This window comes from Ambystoma mexicanum, chromosome 2p, assembly GCF_040938575.1.
Source record: "Ambystoma mexicanum isolate Mex_15411 chromosome 2p, UKY_AmexF1_1, whole genome shotgun sequence".
In the NCBI taxonomy this organism is placed as follows: Eukaryota; Metazoa; Chordata; class Amphibia; order Caudata; family Ambystomatidae; genus Ambystoma; species Ambystoma mexicanum.
Genome location: NC_090923.1, coordinates 681262356 through 681275651, shown reverse-complemented (window position 1 = coordinate 681275651; position 13296 = coordinate 681262356).

Below are 13296 nucleotides of genomic sequence, written 5' to 3'. Positions count from 1 at the left end.
ACAATATGGTGGCCGGGTTTGGCAACACGGGGAAGGAAGGTATCACTATTGCATGGACCACCCTCAAGTCTTGTACAAAATGATAAACCTTGTTTCCTGGTGTTTTTACTGGAAAAATCAAAGTGTTACATGGGATACTGGTGCAAACTATAATCCCTTAGCTCAGCAAAGATTCAATGATTGCTTTGATACCTGCCTCCCTTTGCATCAGGTTTCAACTGATATGTGGAGTGTGGTGCAACCTCTTAGATGGATCTTCTTTTATCCTTACAGGTTCAGCTGTGTGTATATAACCACCCTCATTACAGGGACGTCATTTCACCAGAATGCCAGGGGTAGCGGAAGTGACATCACATGAACCTTGATCTCTGATGCCATGGCATTTGACGCCACCCCCAAGTGGTATCACAAGAAGCAATGGAACACGTCTTTCACCCCGTGATAAAACAGGAAGTGGCATCACTTAGCATTGTTCCTAAGTACACTACGAAAAATATTTTTATGATATCACTATAATGTGATATACATTTAATGCAAGAATGGAATGCCATATGTATAATTAATATCAGTTTATATAGGCCCAGATTACCTAATTAATGTGAAAGCAATCAGATGTCCATGGCCAAATGATAAAGATGTGTTATTATGTAGCACTTACGCATAAGCGCTTTATATAGAACAAATATACATACAATATCAGCCAACCTGTGTTGGTACTCATTTATCGGCCTCAGAAGGATAAAAGGTTGAGTTGAGGTGTTTAAAAACAGACTAAATCAGTGGCTCACCCCCTGAAGAGTGCCTGAAATAAACCTTCATGGTTAGACTTGTGGAACCCCTGTTCTTGTTTTGTATTTTGTTTTAAGAGGCCTGAACAAGAAAGCCAGTCACTCCAGAAGCAAAGAGCCACACAGAGCTGACCTCCCTTGCATTAAAATGACGTCCCTGCCTTATTATCATGGGTGGCCCATAAAAGTTCCGGCACAGAATCAATTAGTTCAGGTAAATCCTCTAACCATTGCCCATTTTTCTCTCAATGTTTCCTTCTTGGTTTTCCCTTAAGATCGCCATTACTGCTGCAGCATTATCGGACGGGACACTCAAAAACACCCCATCTGGGGGGCAATAGATAATGCCTCTCATCTTAAACAACAAATCTCTTGCTAACAAATGCACCTGTGATAAGGTACTTAGAAGAAAAGCATGCTGGTCGTTAATGGGTCCCAGCATAACTCTAAGGGGTTCGGTCACCTGATACCCTCCTTGTTGATTTTGATATATCTGCTGGACTACTTGGCCTCCACCCTTGCCTCTGTCCCCTTGGTTGAACCCTTTGCTACTGATTTCCCAGATTTCATATCATTTATTTATTGGTTATTTATAATGCACCTTTATACAAGTGTTTCGAGGTGCAACAAGACAAGCGTGTGTGAACAGGGAGTACAGACAGTAACAATCATGCGAGGTCTTATGACATTCAGATTGTGCAAGTACAGTAATGAGAAGTGCAGGGGAGAAGGGAGGGGGATGTGCAGGTCAGGGCGGAAGGACCCATGAGAAGGTGAGTGCCAGGGGAGGACATTTGGACAGAGCCAGGGGAAAGAAGAGAGTGAAAGGGAAGGAAGGTCCACAAGCTAAGTGTGAGGTACGGGGATGGAAGAGCTAAAAGGGTGCGGGCCCCGCCAGGCTAGTATGGGTTTATGGGCCCAGTAGGGCACATACAGGATGTGGGGTAGTTAGAGGGGTGCACGTTCAGGGGTAGACTGGACTAGGGGGACTTGGTGCCCAGTCAGACTCTGAAGGAACCAGGCAGCCAGTCAAGGGAAGACGGGGACATTAACAGGGGAGGGGGAGATTGAGGGAAGAAGAGAAATGGAAGGTCCTGAGAAGCTTTCAGAACGTAAGGAGAGTGGCAGGGAGGCCATTACAGAGGGAGGCTCTTGTGGAGGACAGAGATCTAACCCGACTCTCTGCTTGGAAAAACATCTGCTCTGCAGAGAGTTAGAGCTAGACGGCCAAAGGGCTCTAGCAGGGAGGTATTTAGGGAGAGAGGGGTGGATGTAGCTGGGTCCCAAGATCCAGAAAGCCTTGAGGATGATGCAAAGGGTCTTTAACTTGATCCTCACAGCCACCGGGAGCCAGTGGAGAGATTTTAGGGCTGGAGAGATGTAGTCCCTGGGCTTGAGGTCAAAGATAAATCTTGCAATCCTGTTCTGGATTAGTTGAGGGGTGCAAAGGGAGGCGATAGGAAGATTGACAAAGAGACTGGTGCAGTAGTCCAGCCTGGAGATAACCAGAGCTCTGGAGACATTGAGTTTCTGGGGGAAGGTGCAGAAAGGGAGAATGCCTCTGAGGTGGTTCAGCTGAAAGTGGGCCTTCTTGGCCAGGTCTGTGATGCAAGGAAAGAAGGAGAGGAATCGAAGATGACACCAAGATTTGTTGCCTCACAGGAGGGTGAGGGGAGTCGGCCCATGGAGGGTAGCCAGAGTGTGGGAGGCATTAAGGCAGGGATCATTAGCAGTGCACAATGCATGAATAGCAGACAGGCAGTCAGGAATGAGAGAGAAAGCAGAGGAGGCAGAGGAGGGAAGCTTGAAGGAGTGCTGTGTGTCATCCATACCTTACCTTGAAGCTGTTCCTCTACCAACTCCTTTAGTGGCTTGTTCTGCCAGCTTACAAACACGTTCTTAACCTGAAATTGAACCTTTGGCAAGAGGCCAGAAACAAATGAGTTTACTATGGCTTCCTGTGCTGTCTCCTCTGGTTTACCGATACCAGCAAGTTAAGTGAACACCATCTTCAATTTATCTAATTAATTGGCAGAGGTTCGCCGTAATTCTGTGTACAATTTGTTATTTTAGACCAATCTGTCTTCTTGGGGCATACCACTGCAACTGCCACCACTATCCTCTTCCTTGCCTGCTCCAGGATGTCACCTGTGCCTAGACTGCTCCTTCTACTGATCGCTTTCTAACTTCTGGTCGCATCTCTAAGCTCATGAGTTGGTTCATATCAGCCCACAATGGGTTGCAACACTGCATGACAGTGTACAAGTCTTCCACAATTTGTTGGGGCTCCTTCCTAATATTATGGAATTATTGCACCAATGTACTAGGATCCCCAGATGTCCAGAGCACATGGATTGTGACAAGAATCTGATGTTGTTCTCCATCATCATGTTCGCATGGCACCTGTTTGAGGGGAGCTTGGAAATGCTGTGAATCCCTTCCGTCCACTGTAACTCCCCTTGTCATCAAAGGGACATATGAGGAAGGTGGAACTGTGAATTCATGAGGCCCTATGGGCCCCTGATCACTCTGGCCTGGTGCCCTATGGCACCAAAGGTGGCATATGTACAAAGGGTGCATCTTTGTGTGCCTACTCCTGCCTTGCCCGTGTGGGTGGCCTCATACTAGTCAAAATGCAAGCATGTCTTCTGATGTCTCACTTCTACTCTGTCCTCTTCACCCTTACCTTTGTCTGTTTCTCCTGTATTAGCTGGGGGCACATACAAACTCCATCTGACCCCCTCCTACCTCAAATGTTTATTTGTCCCTCAGTCAATCATTTATCTACCTCAGGTCCCTGTTATTCCTGTCATTTCTTCCTGGCTATTGCTTCTTCCAGCCACATGGCAAACGCTCCCCACTGCATTGCAAATATCTTTGTACCTTCTGCCTCCAAAGCCCTCCTAAGGGGTCTTAGTTGTCCAAATTAAAAATACCTTTGATCAGGAATTGTGAATGTGTATTATGCTGTGTCAGTTAATATCATGAATCCAAAAATGTCATACTACCAACTACTAAACTACCTAAACATATAGTGGGCTGACGACCATCGCTTGTTTTGATTGGTGTTTGCCCATTTTCTTTCCCATTTATCTCTCATATGCTCACCCCACTTGCCCAGTTACTCAGTCACCCCTGCCCAAGGCATTCATTGATTCCACTCCTTTCGCAGCCCTGAGAGGGAAGGGATTCTCTTTAACAACTAGAGACATTATGGAGTGGTCTTGACAGCGATAAGGATTCTCACTATACATTCACCCATCTCTCCCTATTTTTTCTGGCTTCCCTATACCCCAAGATTATTACTCTAGCTATCAAGTATCCTGCACACTGGTTTCTGTTCCTACCCCTGGTATTTTGTTAAATTAATTTCTGGATAAAATAAAGATAAAACTAAAAGAATCACAGGTATAAAACATGCAAATACCACAACCAGTACTATGTACCCAGCCTTAAATCTCAATCCCATTTCAGCGTATCCCCCAAACATCCCATCCTGAATTGTACATGCTTTATCCTAAATGAGACACTTGCTCCATGTGCTGAACCGCATCCATGCTCACAATCCCCAGAATCCTCCTCTGGAAACCCCTTTTGGAGATTTTTGAACATAGGTCTCCTACCATATTGCCTTGCGTGCTCGTGGGAGTGTGCGGAAGGAGGTCCTAGGGATCTGGTCGCACCAGATCTGTGTTGCAATCACCATCTATCAGAGTAAAAACAAACAAGAAGACTAAGGAATCTTATAGATAATCAATCATTTGGCAATCCATTTAATACAGCTGGCAAGCAGATAAATGGATAGTATCCCAATAAGCCTGCAATCCAAGTTAACCCTACCCGTCTCCAATTTGCCTACCCCTTATATTCTCTCATAGTCAGGCCCCTTGCAACAAAACACAATGAGGAGGGCCAAAGGAGCACCAACCTCCACCGAATGCTCAATGCAATATCACACATAGGGGGGAAGGAGGGAGGGGGAGTTGAGATTCTATTTGTAACTTCTTTTTGGTAAATGGCCTGCAGACATTAAATCTGCCTATCAGAAAGTTTACGTATTCCGATCCCAAAGGAATTCTAAACCTAGATGGCACTGGCATGCCATCTATCTAGGAAAGCGGATAGATGAGAAGCTAACCCTAGTGTGACTCACTACTTTCCAACTGTTACTGGTTTTCTAAAAAACAACAACAACACTAGGGGAGTATACTTGGATTTATTGCTCCCTCTTTTGTGTGAGTTTCTATCCCTGGCATTCAATAAATCTGAATGTACTGGGGGTTCAGGGAATTAACCTGAATACTCGTGGTCTACCGGTTTCAACGGATAACATTTTCTGGTTAATGATAGAAGAAGATTGATCGTCCTTCTTTTTTAAACATTGGAAACAACTTTAGGTTGTTTCGGTCCTGAAGAAAGTGGTTAAACTATTGAATAATCAGCTGAAACCGGTAGACTACAAGTGTTAAGGCTGATTCTCTGAACCCCATGGACATCCAGACTTAGTAAATGCTAGAAAATCATTTTTTATGCAGAGGCGTCTGGTTTTTAGCATGCGCACCAAAGAGGGAGAAATACATCCAACTATCTCCTTTTGTCATTGGTGTTTTTTAGAAAACCAGTAGCAGTTGGAAAGTAGTGAGTCAGATCACGGCTAGATTCTTATCTATCCCATTTCCTAGATAGTAAGCCAGCACCATCTATGATTAGCATTCCATTGGTACAGTGATAGATAGACTTTCTGATAGGGAGATTTAGTGAGCTACAGTCCACTTACCAAACAGAAGTTATGAATAGAACCTAAAAAAACAGGCCCCTTGTAATACATGTCACTTCCAATTAACCTATCATGCCCCAAACTACAACTATGGCATCCCTTGTGACATTCCAGAGTCTGTCTTCCGTTTCCATCTCATCAACCCTTGTCATGTGATCATCAACTTCCAGGTTGCTCGCTCTGTTCTGACGATGATTCTTCTTCTCTTCTATCTCTCTGTCTACTTGTGGTGTACCCCAGGGGTCTAACCTTTCTCCCAGATGCTCAAACAATATCTGGCTCCTCTTTCCCAACACATCCCTAACCTCTGCTCCAACTTTCAGTGTTATGCGGATGACACCCAGCTCTCTTTCAGGCTCTCCTCAGCTCCTGTACTCCTTCTCTCATTTCAGACTGTCTGTCTGCAATCCATGAGTGGTGTGCTGCCAATGATCTCTGCCTAAATGCAGTAAGACTGAGATGCTCCTCATTGGAACACCAGCTCCTTCCTTGCCTCTCTCTCACTGGCCACCCACTCTGAGGCCTCTTCCTTTTACCACTTGTGAGGCTAAGAACCTTAGGGTCATCTTCAACTCCACCCTCTCCTTCTCTCCTCACATCTCTGAAGTCTCTAAGAAGTCAAACTATCATCTGCACCTCATCAGAGATATTCTTCTTTTCCTCACGTTCCCCCAGAGGCTCTCTGTCTCCAGAGCGTTGGTCCTCTCTAGGCTGAACTATTGCAACAGCCTCTTTCTAAATCTTCCTGCCTCTACTCTCTGCCCTATACAACATATCCAGAACAAGACTGCAAGACTTGTTCTTGGCCACAAGCCCAGGGATCGCATCTCTCCAGCATTGAAATCTCTTCCCTGGCTCCCAGTGGCGGCAAGGATCAAGTTCAAGACCCTTTGCATCGTTCACAAAGCTTTCTGGGGCCTGGGACCGCACTAGTTCCAATGCTCTCTTCCTAAACACTTGCCTTCTTGAGCTCCCTTGTCATCCACCTCAAACTCTCTGACGGTCAGCCGCTTTTCCAAGCAGAGAGTTGGGGGGAGATCTCTTTCTTTGGCTGGGACCTCCCTCTGGAACAGCCTCCCTGCCTCTCTCAAACTTGAGCAGTACCACCTCCGGCTCCCGAAGCAACTGAAGACATTCCTCTTCACCTCTGCTTTCTCTCTTCCTCTCCCTTGCTGATTACCCATCTGGTCCACACACTGGTCACCCGGCCACCATCTGAACTTGGGCCTAGGTCCTCATACGTCCAGTTGCACCTATCTAGCACTGCCACCTGGCTCCCACAACACTTGTGGTCTGTATCTGTAACCCTACATTCCCTTCTCTCTGCACTTTTAAGCCACCAATTGGTTGCACTTTGCTTACCTGCACTGTGCCACCATCTGGCTACACTTCTATTTCAAACACTTCTCTGCCCCCACCCCTTCCTTTTAGTACTTCTCCGGTCCTCTCCCTGCATTTGCACGATCTGAATGATACAGGGTCTAGTAAGATTGTTGTTTTGCCCTCCCTCTGTTCCACCCCTTGTGTTGTCATGCCTAGAAACACTGAGTACAGGTGCGTTATAAATGCTATATCATATCATATCCTAGTGGCATAGGGCCACCACCCGCTGATGTAATTCCAGCGAGGAATACAGCTCTATTGTTCTGACCGGTACAGGCTGGTTTAGTGAGAAGATGGCAATTGGGTGTACTTCACCCATTTACCTTGAGAGCCTCTTAAAGCGCTGTCTCAGCAGATCCACTGTGCATGTCCCTTTAGTGAGCTCTCGGCGACTAGCAGTACCAGAAGCCAATATGTGGTGATTTCCCTATCTAATGTCCTTCAGGAATTAAAAGAAAAAAAAATAATAAAGGCTCAGGCTATAGGAAGTGAGTGGCAATTCAAGTATTCAGATATCATCCCAGACTCCTCCACCCCATATCATAATTAAGACTGCACATCACAATTTGCCTTCATGGTGTTGTCACAATACAAATCTTCGCCCTGCCTTAGGGGCCATATGTGTTCACATTTAAATACCTATTTTAAGTTATGTTCTTATTGAATTGTATTTCTTTTAAAAATTGAAAAGCACTCCACACAGTATCTTTTTTTAACAAGGTCTGCACTAAATAAATACATAAATGATGATTTCATCTTGTGGTCATACAGCCTCCTTTCGACATAAATGTACAAAAGACTAGTAACCACAAGCATGTTGTGTGCAGACCGCTTGCTAAAATACCTATACAAATAAGCAGATGTAATGGTCCATAACCCTCCAAAGCAATGACAAATCAGCACACACAATTGAAGTAGTAATTCTTTTAGAAAGCATATACATTCCAAGTACCTTTGAGTAGAATTCTAAAAGCATCAACAATGAAGTATCCAATCAGTGCCTTCATTGCAAAGCTGAGAAGGTGCACGCATTTAAGCATCCACATACCGAACAGACTAGTTGTAGTCTTAATAATCTTTCAGTGCACTGCGGAAAATCCAGTTCCATAATTTAATGCTAAGCCCGCATACACTGAAATTTTGTCAGTACAACTCAAAAATGTGCAGGTGAGTGCTGACACTACATAAGCCTATTCTTATAAAATATTGGTGTAATTTAATTTGCTAAGGCAGAAATTAAATGTTGGAGTTCTTATACATAACCTTTTCCTGGTTTTAATATCTATTTACTTTATTGTTGTTTCCGGAGGGACTTCTGCTGTAGTCCCTGTGTTACTGCAACCATTTTCTGATATACTGCTTCTTAGTAGTCCCAATGGCTACCAGCTAATCCTCCACACTGAATCTGTTGGTTGTTTCCATGATCAGTCTGGCTTCAGAGCAGCCGGAGGCATGGAAACTGCACTCCTGAACACCAGTTAAGATCACCTCTCTAATCTTGAGTACAGCTCTCCCTCTGTCTTCATTCTCCTCGAACCTTCCTCTGCAGTTGACATGGTCAACCACCATTTCCTGATTCCTCATCTCTGTGAGACCCTTGACATCAAGGATCAGACTCTCGGGTGGCTGACCTCCTTCGTCCTGGACCGACCATCCCAGGTTCAACTTGGGTCCTTTCTCTCCACTAGTTGTGGTTCCCAGGGCTCTGTTCCTGGCTCTTCAATGTCTATCTGACCCATTTGGCCCTCCTGATCTCTACCTTTTCCTCTAACTTTCAGTGTTATATGGATGACATGCAGCTCTCTTTCAGGCTAGCCTCTGCCTCCTCCTCCTTGCTCATCCCGGACTGTCCGCTATTCAGGCACTGTACACCTCTAACGATCTCTGCCTTAACGCCAGCAGGACCAAAATCCTTTTCCTTGGGACCCCAGCTCCTGCTTTTGTTCTCTCAATCTGACCACCCTCCTTAGGCCCTCTGCCCTCACCCTCTTGTGAGGTACAAATCCTTGGGGTCATCTTCGACTCTACTCACTCCTTCTCGCCACAAATCACGGACCTTGCCAAGAAGGTCCATTTCCGCTGCTCCTCCTCAGAGGTATTCTCCCTTTTCTCACCTTTCCCCAGAAGCGCACTGTCTCCAGTGCCCTGGTTCTCTCCAGGCTGGACTACTGCAACAGCCTCTTTCTCAGTCTGCCTATCTCTACTCTTTGCCCTCATCCAGAACAGAACTGCAAGACTTGTCCTTGTCCTCAAGCCCAGGGACTGCATCTCTCTGGCCCTGAAATCCCTCTGCTGGCTCACATTGACTTCAAGGGTCAAGTGTAAGACTGTCTGCATCGTACAGGCTTTCTGGGGGTGTGGCGCACACTTCCTTCAACTCTCACTTCCTAAATACCTTCCTCCGAGGGGCCTTTGCTCGTCTACTTCTAGCTATCGTTGGTTGAGTTGCTTCTCCAAGCGGCGAATGAGGGATAAATCCCTCTCCTGTGCAGGTGCCCCCTTCTGGAAGTGCCTCCCTGTCTCTCTCCACCTTGCGCTGGATCTCCTTAAGTTTTGGAGGCTCCTCACGACCTCCCTTTTCTCCTCTTCTTTCTCTTATTTCTCGCTCCCTCTCCCCTGCTAACATTCCCTTGCTCCTGCTCCGTCTGCTGACTGGCTGATTAGTGTCCTCTGAGTCTTACAGGACACCGCCCCCCCGCCGACCAGTTGCCTGCACATGCTGCCAGTCCCACCATGCACTGCCGCCTGCCTAACCTTGCACTACCGAGCTGGGATTGCCTCCTGTAGTCCCAGCCTTTCTTAGACTTAACTCAGGGCCCTGCTGCTCTGGGTGCACTTCTTCATGTACCCTTTCCTTGCACTTCTTGTTGCGCACTTGCACAATCTCAATGACAAAAGCCTAGTAAGATGGTTGTCTTGTCTTCCCTTTGTTCCCCCCTCCCTTGCCTTGTTTAGCCTTGAAAAACTTGTTTATAGGTGCATAATAAATAACAAATTAATCAATCCATCAAGCTACCCGAGGGCATTTTGTTTTTGGCCTTTTTGGGTGTGTGTGGACCATTAAGTGTGGCCAAAATGACCGGTTTATTGATGTAACTCATCATGAGCCCACAGACGCATCATCAGTTTATGTTTAAACGAGTGCAAGCTGTTTTAAAGGCCCCCGACATTCCAATGTATATCCAGTGTGAGAACGCCTTGATTGACAGGCCTCAAATCCACTAAATGCTGTGTGCAGGTGGATTGGTCGCGTGGCTTGCCAGCCCCTACGTGAAGGTGTTCATTTTATGAGACCAAGGGCATCTGAAGACTGCTTTCAGCGGGGCTGCTGCACTGCAGAATATCATGATCTGCCCAAATTGGCTGGGCTCTGGCTCATTTCTCCCGTGCATCCCTTCTCTCTGTGCTGGTAGTATATTCCTTGCTAGGTTCTTCCTTTCTTCTTCCATCCTTCCTGTCTGGGACTTTAGGCTGTCCTTGCTGGAATCCTACTGATCTGTGCTGCTGATTGTCCTAAAAAACTCCTTCTAGTTCTGAAGTGTGTGAAGGTGGGAGCCACCTGTGCTGTGCTGGCCTGGCCTGGAACTTGAGTGGCTGCCTGCAACTCCACCTCAGGACGTCTTGGGTAGCTTCCAGCCACTAAGCCTTGTTCAAAGTTTGGCAGAATTGCTGCTGTAATTCTGTATTATACAACTCCACTCGGCAATATGACTATTAGATTACGAGTGGTGGTATGGTGATATTAATCCCCATTTCTGAATTTAAAATAAGGATTTACTCCAGCATCATGCTTGCGGTAAATCCTCGTCTCCATGGTCAAACATGTAATTTGGCGGCACAGTTAAAAATGTGGCAGTAACATGTGAATACTGAATAAAGATGTTATGTTTTGCTACGAGCAGTGAGCATGCATCCCAACAAGAGCAACACCACAGCCATGGTCAATGTAGCCACGGTTGCTGCAAATAGTTCAATATCAGAAGGCTGTGCAGTTGTGACCAAACCCTTGTTCAAAGGATTGCCATGGCCAGTGAAACAGATATGTGACAGGTCATATATAAAGGCAAGGCTCGGTTTTGTCAGAGAACCAGAGTGGAAGTCACATGGGCTGTCGGTTACAAGGCAGTGACTGATTATGTATTGTTGTGGTGTTCACTACGGGCTGGTATTGTGTCACTTGGCTGGAGAAAATGAAATCGGACAAGCGGGATATGTGGTGTTGTTAACCACATGCCCAAAGTCACAGATTTGTCTGCTCGGAATTGTTCTGTTTATATCTAACTGATTAAATGCGCTCTATTGTCTAATGTTTAATTCTTACTGTGTAAAACCCACTGAAAGCCCTAACAACCCTCATCTTGATGGCCAAGGTTACAGGTTGCGGATTGTCTGCCGAGTTTTCTGTTAGCTGGTCTACAACTGTCAAGAAACACATTGCTGGCTTAAACTGAGTTTGGGATTTATTTTCAGTTCTGATACATTTGGTACCCATCAGGCCTCGGATCGGTATGCCCAGCTGAGGTGGTAATGGGAGCTGCGGACGCCTCGCATCAGTATGCATGCCCAGCTGAGGTGGTAATGGGAGCTGCAGACGCCTCGAATCGGTATGCCCAGCTGAGGTGGTAATGGGAGTTGCGGACTGCTGTTCTCGAAGCCCTGTACACACAAAAGGACAAATGGATACGCAAGAGGCCTAGATCAAATGGAGTGATTCAAGGGAGGGCTGCCCAAGTGGTTTATTTTTCTCCTTTGGCTGCACAAAGCCATACTATTTAGATTTTGTGGCAGTGTGGCAGTGTGGCAGTGTGGCAGCGGGGCAGAACTAGAAGGTGGGAAGGAAGGGCAGAAGATTTAAACTCACAGCATGGCTCTGTTAATAAACTGTATTAAACAATCACAGTTAGAAGTGAGCTGATAGCAGGTGCCAGAGTCGATGAGGGAAAACTCTCAAGAAAGAGGAAGAGCTATAAGGGAAACAGGATGAGTTAAAATACAGAGTCCCTATGATGTGTGCATGGTGTATGTGCATATGTCTGTATGTATGTATGTATGTAAGAACACTTCATTCCTCCCAGGAGGCACATATGTATGGCAGAGTTTTCAGAATTCTGAAGTGTGTTGTTACCTGCAATATAGGAGTGTAATACTTTTCATTCCTCCCATAAACCAGGCATGTGAAGCCTGAATCTAAAAGAATGTTGTCCCAGTTACAAAAAATATGCTGACCTATATTATGTGAACACATTATTGTCTGGACACTTGCAAGTGCAATTACCTAGGGCACTAGTGCTCCATAACACAGCGATGTGGCCATAAGCTGCTACCTGTGGACGGTACCATGAGTTTGACCAAACTATTCAATTCAAGACGAGGGCTCAAAAATAAAGAAAGGGTAAAATATCTATGAAGTGATGGGAAGTATTCCAAGATTGGTTTGAGGAGCTCCAAAGGGGGTTGGGTGGGTCACGGATGAGGTGTGTTAGGGACGCAATTGACACATTCAGGAGTGATGTGTAGAATTTAGAAAAATGAACAAAGGTAAAGGGTCCTACCTCAATAACACCCATTACTCTCAGTGCAGGCAAAGGGCATGGAGGAGGACGTACAAGATATCATAGATTTCTCTAGTGCACATAGACGTACAAGCTTGATTGGCAGCAACACTGCTCTGCAAGAAGCCTCCCAGCATGCACAGGCTTAGGCTACAGTCAAATCAATCCAGCAGTCCCAGCAGCCCCAACAAGCGCACACATCACGCACTCCTATTTCAACCATTACCCCTTCCCCTCCTCGCCCAGACAGCGGTTCACTTGGTTCCCATTTAGGCACCTCTAAAATAACTACTAGTAGCTAGTAACCTTGAAGTGGCACATGCCCCCTGAAAACCAGGGGATCTTTGAGTTTCCAAACTTTGGTGAAGAACCAGAAACATGCATGTATGAGTTAAGTACTGCTTTACAGTGTTATGAATCGTCTTGGGCGGACACGAATCAGTTAATGAGATTAATTATGCCCATGTAGGTGTGCCAGTGACTAACAGAAGAGAGAGGGTGGAATATGAAAGACCATGAAATGTGTGATATCTAGCATAAGCAAGAAAGCAATGTGTTGATTAAAATGCTTGTGGTATGCCTCGGAAAGAAATATTGGGCAAATATAAAATATTGAATAAGAATGAATCTCGAGGAAGTGACATTGATCAATTGAAGATTATGTTCAGACATCATCATTCAGGGATTAACAAAACAGTGGGAACTGCCCAGGAGACTGTGGTCACGGCATTTGATCAAGGTCGTATGCCCGATCTTCAACATATTATGAAAACGATATTTGTGGGGTGGTAAATGA